Source organism: Hevea brasiliensis, chromosome 14 (genome assembly GCF_030052815.1).
Source record: "Hevea brasiliensis isolate MT/VB/25A 57/8 chromosome 14, ASM3005281v1, whole genome shotgun sequence".
Classification (NCBI taxonomy): Eukaryota; Viridiplantae; Streptophyta; class Magnoliopsida; order Malpighiales; family Euphorbiaceae; genus Hevea; species Hevea brasiliensis.
The window spans coordinates 27,359,140-27,371,189 of NC_079506.1; positions in this window are offsets into that span (position 1 = coordinate 27,359,140).

Here is a 12,050-nt window from a genome sequence, read left to right on the forward strand (position 1 = left end):
CAATTAGGATTTTATTAGCAATAGCTGCATACTATGATTATGAGATTTGGCAGATGGATGTCAAAATAGTTTTTCTCAATGGATACATTGAAGAAAACATTTTCATGGAACAACCTAAGGGATTTGAATCCCAAGATGGTTCCAAGGTATGCAAGCTAAGGCGATCCATTTATGGGTTGAAACAAGCTTCGAGGAGTTGGAACATTCGTTTTGATGAAGCCATTAAATCCTTTGGTTTTATCAAAAATGAGGATGAGCCATGTGTATATAAGAAGGTTAGTGACAGTGCTATCACTTTCCTTGTCTTATATGTGGATGACATACTGTTGATGGGTAATAACACAGGTATGTTAACGACTATAAAGGTATGGTTGTCAAATACATTCTCCATGAAAGACTTAGGGGAGGCAACCTATATTCTTGGGATTCGCATCTATAGAGATAGAGCGAAAAGAATAATTAGTTTATCCCAAAGTCTATACTTGGAAAAGGTGTTAAAGAGGTTTAACATGCTTGATTCCAAGAGAGGATTGTTACCAGTGAGACATGGTATCCATCTTTCTAAAGAGATGTCTCCAAAGACACCTGAAGAAAGAGATAAGATGGCCAGGATTCCATATGCTTCGGCTATTGGAAGTTTAATGTATGCAATGTTGTGTACTAGGCCGGATATCGCATATGCTGTTAGTTTGACTAGTAGGTATCAATCCAATCCAGGTTTGGAACACTGGATAGCTATCAAGAATATCCTTAAGTACTTGAGAAGAACTAAGGATTTATTCTTGATTTATGGAGGTGGAGAGTTGCAATTGGATGGCTATACTGATTCTGATTTCCAATCAGATATCGATGATAGAAAGTCTACCTCCGGATATGTGTTCATTTGTAATGGAGGTGCAGTCAGTTGGAAGAGTTCCAAACAGAGCACGACTGCAGATTCCACTACGAGTCGAGTATATTCTTTGCATCGATGTCGCAAAGGAAGCTGTTTGGATAAAGAAGTTCATGACAGAACTTACAGTAGTTCCTTCCATTGAGTTAGCAGTTCCACTACACTGTGACAATAATGGAGCAGTCATACAGGCTAAGGAACCAAGGTCTCACCAGAAATCCAAACACATAGAAAGGCGCTACCACATTATCAGAGAAATAGTTGGGCGAGGCGATGTAGCCATGCAGAAAATAACATCAGCTGAAAAATCTAGCTGATCCATTCACTAAGCCTATATCACAGACTCAGTTAGACCGACACCTTGAGAAGATAGGTCTAAGATATTGTAATGAATGGCTCTAGTGCTAGTGGGAGATTGTTAGTAGTATGCCCTAGAGCATATCATTTAGTATGTATCTTGTACATATTTTTATTAATAAAAGGCATTTCCACTTTTCCGTTTACATAATATATTTATGTGTAATAGAAAAGGTCCATTGATATTTTGTTAGAAATATTATTCTTAAGTTGTTAAGAATATGAGTAACAATATTTCTAGCACGAAGTATCATAAATAGGTTCACAATCGAGGATACTTCATAATAAGGACATGACTTATCCAGAAAGATTGTATTCATGTTTGTTCCCAAGTTATTTATATGAGATATAAATAAGATGGAATGGTGAGTCTCATGCCATATAACAAACATGATAGGCACTTATAAATGATAAGTAGGCCGAACCAGTGACACTTATGACAAGCACATGGAGTTTATTCTTGTCAATGCTTTGTCATAAATCATATCAGTGCATATAATCTTTAGACCTGAGATAGCATGATTATCTTGTATATAGGTAGTTTGAGTTTGATATCGCTTTCATACTTGTACTGTATGGGTATATGGGCATGTGTTGGCTCCTACTAGTTATATATGGAGGTAGGTGTTGATCAAGATGGAATCTGTTCCTCTAAGTAAATAGATATAAAATCCTATGTTCATTTAATTGTTCTTGATGTTTCAAGTTCCTGGCCAGGACAGATAGATTTATTCAGAAAAGAGTTTCTGATGAGAAAATCCTTTTAATCAAGAACTAGAATTAAAAGAGAACATAATATTCATAGCAAATGGAGTTTGACATAAACTATGACTCCAGCTTGAGTTAGGATTTTGTAACAGAGAGATTCTAGTGCATGGTAACATATGATTATAGGTTCATTTAAGGTAAACCTTATTACTAATTGGGTGGCCATGGCATGCTATGCTAGGTGTTAACCATGGTCTATGAGGTTCATAAAATGATTTAGAGAAATCATTTATAGTAAGAAAGAGTTCTGATGATATTAAGAGTTGATATCATGTCTCATTGCCAATTAGTGATGAGCCTAGTAAGTCACACACATACACAAGTTATCACCTATTTAAATATGATTTAATTAATTAATTAAAGAGTTTAATTGATTAATTAAATAGGTTTGGTTTGCAATTAATTTACAAAGTCCCTAGCATGACTTGAAACCAAATCTAGATTATTGGATGTGTAGTATAAATTAAATTTATATTTAAAGTGTTTAAATATGAATTTAATTAATGAGAAATTAATTAATAGAGATTAGTTAATTAATTTATATTTGATATAAATTAATTAGAAGAAGAAAAATAATTATTTTGGGTTGAGAACTCAAAATTAAGACACAGGGGCATTTTGGTCATTTTGCAGTGTGACACGTGGCACCATGAGATGGTGACACATGGGATTACACATAAGCTTGCCAAATGTTTTTTAATCATGTAAGATGATTAAAATCAAGATTAAATATAGGTTTGACTCTTGGCACATTGTGATTGGGTCACTTAAACCTAGAGCTAATCAAAGGGTGACATGTGGCAAGGGTTTAATGTGTTAACCTAGCTATTTAAGTGTTGTTATGAGAAAATAAAAGTCAACCAGCAGCCACACTCCTTTGTCACGCCACTTTGAGGGTTTTTATCTCTTCTTCTTCATCTCTTATCAATTAAAAATAAATTAGCCATCAATCTCTTGAATTAAGAACACTAGAAATTGTTTCTAGTGTCCTATTTATATCTTTAATCTCTTAAAAGGCAGAACTTGATTTTCTAATTAATAGAAAAAGCTTTAGAAGCTATTCAAGGGCTGCCATAGGTGTTCTTGGCATGGACAAGCTAGAGGGACAACATCTGGTGTCCTGAAGACGAATCTCAAAGGCGCAGACACGCTGCAGTGCATCAAGAGGTTAGTGTAATCGTTCTTGATTTAATCTAAGGTTCTAAAATTAATCTGATTAATTTTAAAATCTTAAATAGCAAATACAGATCCAAAAACATATTAAAAGAGTTTTAATATGTTGTTTATCATTGAAATCAAATAGATAAAAATAAATCTTGCATGATGCATGTGACCCTAGGTGAAAATTTTTGAATTCAATGGTACAAACTTGTGTTTTTCACGCTTCCGTTCCTTCAGTATATTGACATGAGAAATTACCAAAGGGATTAGGACTTGAGTTATTATGCTTAAAAAAACAAAAAAAGAAGAAAAAGAGAAAGCTAGGAGTGAAAACCTAAAAAGGTGCTCCTAGCAAAATGCGATGCGAGAGTGAAAACCTGAAAAGGCACTAATCATAAAATAATAATGGAAGGTGAAAACTTGAAAAGCTTTGAATAATGGTAAGAGGGGATAGACAAAAGATTAAAAAAAAATGGAAAAGGAAAGGATAAAATACCTTGTCTTTGGAAACTACTTTTGCTTCTCCCATCAACTTCTCGACTTTAAGTTCAGGGCTAAATAGACTTTTGATTAGGTAAAATTCTCCATCAGATTTACTTTGAAGTTCAAACATTAAGATTTTGTCCTATTATACTTATGGAAAACTTAGTCATTGTTAAGTAGTTGATAATTAAGCACAAAACATGTGCTCTCATAGAGCTTAAAATCAACATATTCATGGCGATTATTCATTCTTAATTCCAGTCTGCTTTCTTTTTTGCATTTAATTTTTCTATTATCAACATCTAGATTTAAGATCCAAGTTGATTATGATTTTCTTATTATTGACTCTTGGATTCAAAACCCAAGTTAATTTTAATTTTCTTGTGATGAACCTTTGAATTCAAGATCCAAGTTGATTTTAATTTTCTTATTATCAACCTCTGGATTTGAGATCCAAGTTGATTTTGATTTTCTTGTTATCAACCTTTGGATTCAAGATCCAAGTTGATTTTAATTCTCTTGTTATCAACCTTTGGATTTAAAATCCAAGTTGATTTTAATTTATTAATATCTGGATTCAAGATCCTAGTTGATTTTAATTTATCAACCTCTGGATTCAAGATCCAAGTCGAATTTAATTTTCTTGTTATCAACCTCTGGATTCAAGATCCAAGTTGATTTTAATTTTCTTGTAATCAACCTTTGGATTCAAGATCCAAGTTGATTTTAATTCTCTTGTTATCAACCTCTAGATTTAAGATCCAAGTTGATTTTAATTTTCCTGTTATCAACCTCTAATTCAAGTTGATTTTCATTCTTCCCGTTATCAGCCTCTAGATTCAAAATTCTTGTTGACTTTAATTTTCTTGTTATCGGTATCCATGTTGATCTTAATTTCTAGACTCAAGGTCCATGTTAATTTTAATTTCAGAAATTTATTTCCCTCTAAAATCATGATTCATGTGGATACTAATTTCGTCATTTAGCTTTAGGGCTCATGGTCCTTAGTGATCTCATCATTTTTTTTCCATGATAATCTAAATTTTCTATAATCTTCTGTGTATTAAGAGAAAGCATTCTCCACTAACTTCTTAGATTTATAGGACACAATTTCTTCCCTAAATACAACAAGCCAACTTTTCATTTTATGTCCCACTCGTCCAAAATATGAGTCTATATCTTTACATATTTCCTATTTAGGGAAAAAAATGAATTGAAAATTTTATTTTCTCTAATAGAAAACTTGTAAAGAGGGGCAGCTATAGACATCATATTTCATCCGAGTCAATAATTGTTAATTGGCCTCGCAAAAATAATAAATAAAGTTTAATTAATATGCAATTAATTAAGTTGTTTTTTTAAGTTGAGATCAAGTGTTAAAGTTTTAGTTATGTTTTCTATGTTCATTTAAGTCTTAATCAAGTTTCAATTTTATTTCTTATGATCGTGCAAGTCTTAGTTAAATTTCAAGTTTAATTTCATTTTTTATTTATTTAAACATCAATTTTATAATCATCTAAGTTTTATTGGAATTTCAATTAACCATCCGATCTAAATAAAGTTGTAATTCTAGAAAAGTGAAAAAGTGAAGCCGTTGCTTAAGTAAGAAGATCAACCTTAAAAGAAAAATTAAACTTTATTATCAAAAGTAATTATAATCATTCTGCAGGCGGATCTCCACTAGCTCGAGCATCATTTACACCCCCCCCCCCCCTCCTTCCCTCCTCACTTTCACTCTTCACACTAGTACCCGAGGTGAGCTTTTCAAGCTAAGAGAAGTCATTATTAGGGTATCGCTTCAGTAGCTCGGCAAGTAAGTTACTATGGGCTTGCACATACGCACCGGCCTCCTTTTTAATGGCTTTGTCCTCCTTCGCTTTTAGTTTAACAGAGAACTTGGCAAAATCAACAACCTGGCTTGCCTTGTTATCCTTCAACTCCTTTTGTTGCCAAGTAATGACCTCCTCAGAAGACTTCACCTGCCTCTCAAGTTCTCTAATCCAAGCATTGGCAGCAGTCAAGTGGCCTTTACAAGTGACAATCTCTTTGACCACTTTGGACATCTCCCTCCTCAAAAAGTTCACCTTCTCATTCACCACATACTAGGTGGCGACTGCCTCCAAGCTTAGACTCATTGATTGGTTGAGGAGATCATCGATGCTTTTCGGGCCTATCTAAGTTTGGTCCTCGAGGAAACATATGGTTGCAGCATTGACATAAGTCAAATCTACGTTCCCCTTCATAGACAGATTCCTCTCCAGGGACCTTAGTAGAACTTAAGCACCTCTAGAGATCGATTGCCCAAATGAGACTGATTACCCAGATGAACCGCCCTCAAAAGTGGCAGAGACCGATGATTGAAGTGAAGGATAGTTAGGAGGGAAAGCCAATCTCATGTCGGTAGGTTCGTTTTCAACCTGAGCTGGGGAGCTCATTTCTTCGACCCAAGCTCCCTTTTGGGTCGTAAGTTCCTCAGTCCTAGCAGCAGCAGTAGTAGCTTCTTTCTTCTCAAGAACTCTTTTGGTGAGCTCTCTTTCCCTCCTCTTAGCTGCCTTCTAGGCCTCGGTTCCCATCATAGCTACACATAAAAAAGAAGTCAGTGAGTTCATATCGACTAAGAGAGAGAGACATGAAATTTACCCTTTTTGGGCTCAAGATCAATAAGTTGTAGTGGAACGTCCTCTTGGGCGACCACATTCATCAGCCACCATTTTAGCTCAGACTTGATGACGTCGGCACACAGGTATCGATGTGTGTTGGCTTAGCTCTTTAGTTTTGCGATGACATCTTCCTCCTCCTGGTTTAAAATAATATTGTTCTGGGCCATTCAACTAAGTAGTTCCAGCTCCGTGGAATGCCCTCAAATCCATGGGAAACCTGGCTCTGTAGAATGAAGAAACAATCTTTCCAGTTTTTCAAGAAGGAGGGGAGTTTGGTGAAAAGCCCATAGTTCAGCTTCACTTAGAAAAACCAGTACTCATCATTCTTTCACCTAGTGAGATGATGTAGTTCGGTAAACACGTTCACCAGAGGCACCACGCCCTTAGCTCAGCACAAGCCTCGAAAAGCTACCAAGGTTCACTAGGAGTTCAGGTGCAATTGGGCCACACAAACTCAGTGATAGTTGAGTACATCCTTGTAAAATTACTCCAAGGGGAACTGAAGCCCCGCTTTCAATTGCTCCTCACACACAATGATTTGGTCCCCTTCCTCAAAGCTATGGTTAACTCAAAAATCCCCATGACATCGAATGAGCTCATATGCGTCTACCGAGAGGTTGAACTCCTGACTTATTTGAGTCAGCTCGGAAGGTCTCAAAACTAAAGTTAATTCATCTACTAGGAGAGATTCCTTTTTATGGTTCAGAGCCTATTCTTTGCTCAAACAAGCCAACATGGTTGATATTAGTTCTGTTAGCATCACAGCTTCATTTTGTCTGTTAGTACCTACCTCCTCACCCTCGTCGAAAGTCCATGAAACATTAATTGATCGTGGGCTTATCGTCCTCTAGCTATCAGTCCCACTCATTTTTGGCAAATCAAGGAGAAAAGGAAATGAAGAAAAGAGTGAAGAGAATTAAGGGTTATACCTTCACTAGGATTGAAATCACGTCCCCAGGACTTGTAGTTGAGAGAATACTCACCAAAGAGACTTGAGCGAAAATGGAGATAAAAAGCATGTAAAGACAGTCGCCTACAAGTATATATAGCCTAGTGCATTAATGATTGAGAGGTTTAAGGCAACATCTTGGATGGGGAACCAATTAATGTTTTTTCAATTCTCGAAACCTATCATTATTATTTATTGAAAGAGCTTTAGACATTAGGGATTCGAGTAACATAGCAAATTAAAGATAAAACTGATCAAGCTTAAGATCGCCCAATCTAGTTCGGAGCTAGCTTTATAGTCAATCTCAATTATCAGGGAGGCTTACCTCCTAGACGGGTTCTAGGACACTTTAGTAAACAACAGGAAATCGGATAAAGAGATCAAACAATATAACAAAGAAATAAGATATGAAGATCAGATAGGGGATCAAATAAAGGGATCAGACAATATAACAAAGAAATAAGATATGGAGATTAGGTAGGGGGTTGTTTAAGGGATAAGATGAAAGGAAAATTGCACTTGGACTTCATCCCATCCCTATGGTAGGGCATAACTTTAAAAAGAACTCCCTCAACATGGGATAACCTTTCTGTGTAACCCTTCTAAATCTTAGACCTTAGTTTTATGGATTAAGTTTCCACCATCGGATTTGAGTTAGTTCAAGTACTCTAATGCGCTTCAATCTTTACCATTAATTCTATTTATAAGGATAAATCTCGGACCCTTAGATTAAAAAGTAATAAGGACAAATTTGGTACCTTTTAACCTCAACCCTTGATCTATTTTGTAAGGCACAATTCCCAACCTTTGGATCAGAGAAGAAAAAAATAAGGAGTCCTAATTTAATCCACACCTTTAATCCCTGATCTCTTTAATTCTTGACCCTCAGATTTTATTCTTTTAAATCTCAACCTTTCTTTTTCCATCTTGAATCCTGACCCTCCATTTTAGGTTTTCACTCCCTATAAATACCTGAAGTTTTACTGTTAAAGGGGTCTTTTTCTGAAGTTTTCAAAATAGTAGAGAAAAGAAGAAGGATAAGGTCTTTACAAACATTAGTTTTCTAAAGAATCTCCTCATTCTCAAAACAATGGTTCCTAGAACTCCCACGTCTCTTTTTTTTTTAAAAAAAATCCCAACCTTCTTTAAAAGAATCATACTCTAGCTCGTCACTTCAAAAAGGCTAATTTGATAGGCCATTTTCCTCTAGCTCCGTCTCTCGTAAGCATAAGACGTCAGAAAGAGTCCACTATCCCATCATTAAAGGTAAAATTTCTTTAAGATTATTTACTATGTTCTCCTTGTAAAATATGTACATAATTCGGTTATTCGATCTTATCTCCTTCCATATTCTCATCGGTTATCTTCATGAAGCATTTCTTCAGCATTTCATCCTACCAAACTCTTAGGAGAATAAAGTAGAGATTGCCAATGGAAATATTTCTTATTCCACAAATATTACATTCTTATTGAAGTATTTTTATTCCATGAATATTATGTTTTATTTTTATTCCATAAATATCACATTGTTGATTGAAACATTTTCTTTTTTGGTATTAAATTGCAAGAACCTCATTTTGAAAGAGTTCGGAGAGAAAGTTTATGGCATGGCATTAATTTGTAGAGTTTTACAAAAGCTAGTGTTATTTGAAGGAATTGTTGATTCGATTATATATTTGACTAATAATAAGTGGCCATGTTATTTTCTCCGAAGGATGGTATACTTAGTCCTCTCATTCCTTAAAATAACCTTGCGGCAAAATGATATCTTAAAATATAATCTTTTTATTGGCATGGGTTTCAAGGGAAAGTCCTTTCCTAGGATCCCCCTTAAATGTCTATTTACAAAATATGTAACTTTTTCGTATCTTTGGGTTTGGGGGGAAGTTTTTCCTTGACCCTATGTCAAGAATTTTTACTAAATGAAGTATCCTTTTTACACCAAGGGAAAGTTCCTCCTTGGGTTTTCTCTAATTCCATTTTTAAGAAAATAGTATAACATGGCATGTCCTCGGGTCAAGGGAAAGTTTTTCCTTGGACCTACACCAATTTTTACAACATTCCTTTATTTTAAGTTCATGAGATAATCCTTCCTTAAACTATTAAGGTCCTCACATACCTTTTATACTTCTGAATCCAAAGGAGAGTCCTCCTTAAAATCTGTAAAATCCTCTTTTATTTTAAACACTCTTTCATATGTACAAGGGAGAGTACTTCCTTGAGTTGTCTCGGCATTCTACTTTTATACTCTAATTAAAGGGAGAGTCCTTCCTTGAATTTTCCAACCTAAATTATTCTTTCATTATAAAATTTTTATGTCAACATTTATTTTAATCTCAAATATAACATAAAATTTCTTTAATCAAATGTACAAATAGAATAATAATGTAACACCCCCGTTGCATAGCCTGGTATATTTCACTATTCCGGTGACCGGTGTCGGTTCAGACAATTAATGGGATTAGGGCCACACTTAAGACAATTTGAGAAGCCATAAACACAAATAATTAGTAATGTTTAATTAGTTAACTATAAATAAGAAAAATGGAACATAAGAGGTTAAACGAGCCGAGAGTCACAGCGATGAGTGACCTCCTCGGGAACGACTGCGAAGTCGTTTTAAACTCAAATTTCGAACCGTAAAAAGTGACGCTGCGGTCCTTAGGACCCTTATGAACACAGTGGAAAAGAGAAAATCACGAAAAAGAACTGTTAAGTCAGTCAAATAATTAGGTCAGGGAGCCGGAAGAAATATTGGATTATTTGCAAGCCAAGGATGAGCAGGCGAGGGCAATTTGGTCAATTGACCAGAGTGACTCGACCTAATCATCGAATAAAATCGGAGAAAAGAAAATTTCGGAATCGAGAATTAAATTAAAGAACTAATAGAAAAATAAATTAAAAAAAAAAAAAGAAAGAAGATGGAAAAGTCAAAGTGATGACATCATGCATGATGTCATAAAGGCTTAATTGATTTATTTTATTAATTTGGGAATTTTGGTCTTCCTAAGACATAAAAGAAAAGAAAAGAAAAGAAAAAAAAAATATAATTAAGTCATCCTCTTCATCAAAAACGTGATTCTCTCTCCCTCACCCTCTCCCTCACCCAAAACCTCCATTAAAGCTCATTTTGAGCTTGATCAAATCCCTAATTCCACCATAGAAAAATTAGCCACCATAGTTAAAGCTTATCTAGGCAACTTGAGAAGAGGATTGAGCAAGAAAGAAAGAAGGAAAATTTGAAGGAAAGGAGGAAGAAAATTGCTACACAAAGGTTAGTATGCTAAACTCTTCATTTATCCATTCAAATGCACATGTGATGGTTGAAAGTGAGCTTAGAACTTGATTAAATGAAACAAACATGGGAGAATGACCATTGCTGAAATTTGGCCTGGTTGGGAGGAGTATGGTTTGCATGAATATGATGCAATTGAATGAGTTTAGAAACTTTACATAGTTAAATGATTAACATTTAAACCATTAGAACTAGTTAAAGGCATGAAAATGATGAGTTAGGGTTTTCAATGCTAGGGTTTATGAACCAAAAATTGGAGAAATACATAAATGGCATGTTTAACCTATTGTGAAATGAAATAATGGTCAATTATGACCAAATAAGTTGTGTGGGAATTGTTGGAATAAAAATCAAATTCGTAGGTCAATGGTCATGCTGCTGGCAGCATGACCAAACCCACTTTGAAGGACCAAAACTCAAATTTTACAAGTCCAATTGATATGCCACCAATTGGAGATGAAAATAGACATAAAAGAGCACAATTTTCATTAAGGAACCATGGCCAAAAACTGACCAAAACTTGGTGAAACAATTGACCAAAGTGGATTGATTGCAGGCTGCCACTGCACTAAACTGACCAAATGAACAGTTGGTCATAACTCGAGTTAGACAGGTCAAATTGACCTGAAATTTGGCCAGGGGTTAGAGGGCATATAGATCTAAAACTTTCATGAAGAACACCAATCCAAATTAGGCCATTAACCCTTTCAAAATCATTGAGCAAAATTAAATTACTGTACTGAGATTCTGCAGAATTTTCATTGAGCAGCAATGTTTGGATGGCTATAACTCTCTCTAGAAAACTCGGATTTAGTCGATTCTTGAACCGATGGAAACCTAAGACATAGTACAACATTTCATATGAAGAAAGTGAGACCAAATTATGAACTTAACTTGATCAAATTATTAACCAAAGTTGGACCAAAAATCTGCGATGCAAAATCTCGGTATGAGCGATTACACGTGAACAGTAAACTTATTTTGGCCATAACTTGAGCTACAAAACTCCGATTGAGGTGATCCAAAAATGAGAATACACTTAAGATAATAAGGAACATTTTCTATGAAGGAAGTTTTGTCAAATTCCAACAGTAGATCGACCAATGGAACAGTGCAACTTCGGAGAACCAAAACCGAAAATTGGCAATTTTGCCAAAATGACCTAAGCTTTAAACAAATGACCAAAACCAACAAGTTTGGTGACCAAAATGTGGTATGTGGGTGAAGTTGGAGTTCTCATACCCATTAAGCCTTAGAAAGTCAATAATTTGACTTGAATAGTGCAGTGAATAGTAACCCGAAACACAAAATTTCGAGAACGTCGAATTTAACACGTTAAAGCTAGGTAAATGTGAAGTTAAGTTTATTTTGGATTTATTTTAAGTTTTAGTACTGAAACATTGGAAAATTTCATGTTTCAGTGGAAAAGAATACCGGGACAGAACCCGAGGAGTCGAGTCAAGGCCAACAGGCGACTCGTTTGAG